At 38.9% G+C, this 2,777-nt stretch overlaps 1 long non-coding RNA gene across 3 annotated transcripts; it reads right to left on the bottom strand.

The window, feature by feature from the left end:
- Positions 1 to 579: 579 nt before the first annotated feature.
- On the bottom strand, positions 580 to 2,028 carry LOC135119617 (uncharacterized). Of its 3 annotated transcripts, XR_010278295.1 has the most exons (4): positions 1,870 to 2,028; positions 1,728 to 1,817; positions 1,492 to 1,672; positions 580 to 1,435 (listed from the first exon to the last, which is right to left on the bottom strand). It is a non-coding gene; the product is annotated as an uncharacterized LOC135119617 (long non-coding RNA). The 3 variants fall into 3 exon arrangements; XR_010278294.1 differs by having other exon boundaries at positions 580 to 1,672; positions 1,740 to 1,817; XR_010278293.1 differs by having other exon boundaries at positions 580 to 1,672.
- Positions 2,029 to 2,777: the final 749 nt, after the last annotated feature.

Genomic DNA, 2,777 nt, shown 5'->3' on the forward strand with positions numbered 1-2,777 from the left:
ATAATAAAGTCATACATAGAAGTAATCAAAGCTCATAAATAATTTATAAAAGCCCTTCGTCCCTATACCTATAGTGCGCCAGCCAATTTTTTTTAATTTAAATTCATTGTTATATGTATGGCACTTAGCTGTTTAAGAGTTGGAGTCACAGTTGTTAATTCTCTTGGGTGCAGGATAAAACAAATTATAATTGAGTAAATTATATATTTATATTCATTATGTCCCAAGCAGTAAACTATGACCCTTCCGTATTGCTGTGTTATTATTCAGGTTAGTCCAACGAAATCTCTGCTGGTAAACACAGTAGAGAATAATTCTTGTTCAGCAAGCAGAACGTAGTAATAAGCTAACATTTAAGTAGAGAGAGGGTATACATCAGTTCTAAATATAATATTTTTAAAGAGCACCACTACACTTTTTAAGTTAAAGTAAAATCTAAGTGCAAAATATGATTAGTTTTTCTATTAATATTGTTTAACTATGATAGATTAACTTTAGTTTTCTCGTTTTTACAAATGTAGTAGTCTTTATGTAACTCCGGATGTTAGTGATCTTACGAGTAAGCGCGCATTACCCACGCACACATCAAAGCGGTGCTTTAGGTAAGATTGATAATATTAAAGAAGACAATAGTAATGGCTATGGCGCTCAATTTGTGAAGCTAATCCTTGTGCAAAACTCGATCAAACGCCTTTGGGCATTAAGAAAGACCGCGCCTATTATTGCCTTTTTTTTTTTTAAGTTGAAAGCTTAGGTCGTCTACTCTGTTAAGCGAAGGAGCTGTGGAGTCGTGGCGCGTTCTTAACGAAATCCAAGTTGAAAATTTTGCAGGGAGTGACTTGCGACAACAATTGCTTTCAAGCGGCGCAGTATGGCCGCCTAGCTACTTTGCCAACGACTGACGAGAGACTTATAGGTCTCTAGTTGCTTAGCGTAGATGCTGACTATGGTTTCTTCGGGAGCATTACAACAGCTGCCATCTCCCAGTGCAATGCCGCGAGCCATCGAAGAGATGATGAGGCAGTATAGACCTCCTACTGCCACCACTGGTAGTTGCTTCAACGTCACGTTGGTGATACCGTCAAGGTCAGGCGCCTCCCGTCTCCATAAAGCGTTAACAATCTCCACGACTCCGACTATGGCAGAGGCTTAAGCTGTTCCTCGGCATCAACGAAGAAGTTTAATTCACAACTTCACTAGCAACAATAAGCAGGTGGCACGCACTGAGAGCGAGGTGAGCAACAATAAGTGTCGCTTTGTCAGCATCTTTTTCCATTACAAATTTGCGGTCTCTCATAGTAGTAAATGGTAAACGAACTCGGTTTTGTATTTCCTAATAAATGTCCAGGAAAAGAAGCGTTCCTTACCGTTATCATCCGGTATATTACTTAACTTCCTCCCCCACAATCTGTTATGGTGCGCCAAAAGCTCTTTCCTAATATACCCTTGTAGTCTATTGAGTGCTAATTTATCTTCGGGGCGATTCGATACCGTGGTCACTTGAATAAGGCGTCGTTGCTCGCAGATAAGGGACTTAAATTCATCAGGCAAGCGATTGACGTGGAATTCAACTTCAAGTGTTGCCGTGGCGGTGTGGTACACCATGTTCAAAGCGCCCTTGGATTCAGCAACAGCAATGTCAAGCAGGGTGGGCTCCAGAGTAAGGCGGAATCTGTTGAAAAACTATATTAAGATCCTCGGAGTTTGAGCCCGGTCAGTAAAAGTACTGATATATGTACTCAGTAACTCCTTTTCGTCGCTCAAATCATACAGAACTGACAGATGGTCCGACGAGAGTTCGTAAAGAGCTTCCTAGCCTTTGTTAATATGAATACTTTTTAAAACGGGGATATCTAGTACGTCTAGTACCCTGCCTTTGCCATGTGTGTCGGGCGCTGTGGTCCTAAGACGCTCAGTCTGCGCTCGTCGGTGTTAGAATTGAAAATTCGGCCATTTGGGTTATCAACACGACTGCGCCAGGCGGGATCGCTTACAGTGAAGGACCCAATACAACAATTGAGGAACAATCTGCGGGCGTTTTATAAAAATCTGAACTAATTTAGTCGTCATATTTTTGCAACGATAGCACTAAATAATTTGGTATATCTTTTAATAAATGTAGTTGGCTAGGGAATACCTGACAAGATGACCAAAATATCAATTTTTTTCTGAAGTTTAGAAATACGGTCGAAAGAAGCATCTCAGAGGAATCGTTTGTACGAATATTATGAACAAAACAGAGGCCGTGGAAAATCATTCACTTACAAACTTGTACAAATAAAATAAAGGGACTTGTAAAGCCGTCAATATCACCAAGCAGCAACTCCAGAAAGTTAAAATTTTTTTTGAAAACAGTGGTTTGTATTCTCTTCGCTTAGCCGCAAGAAAATTTGGCATTAGCCTATCTTCTTTGTGTAATATTCTCTAATATAAAACAAAAAAATATATAGATAACGGGGAAAGCAAGCCATTCCTAAGCATTCAGAAAATTAAGTTAAACTTGCAAAACCAAAGTGCGATTTGTTGCAAATATTTTTAAATCATGCCGTTATTTCTGAGAACGAGTCATATTTCACTCTTTTACATACTAATATTATGAAAATGCTGGTTTATACAAAAGTGTACCTAAAATGACTGTAATAAACGTAAGTTAATTCGATATATTCATGACAATTACCAAAATGATGAATAAGCATTCTGACCCGATTAAGCCAGCTCAGATTATGCTAAGATCGTGGTTAATTGCTTGCGATAAGAAAACATAAGCTCGTAGAAAT

This window comes from Zophobas morio, unplaced genomic scaffold, assembly GCF_036711695.1.
Source record: "Zophobas morio isolate AGI-343-1 ecotype UQ-CSIRO unplaced genomic scaffold, CSIRO_AGI_Zmor_V1 ptg000276l, whole genome shotgun sequence".
In the NCBI taxonomy this organism is placed as follows: domain Eukaryota; kingdom Metazoa; phylum Arthropoda; class Insecta; order Coleoptera; family Tenebrionidae; genus Zophobas; species Zophobas morio.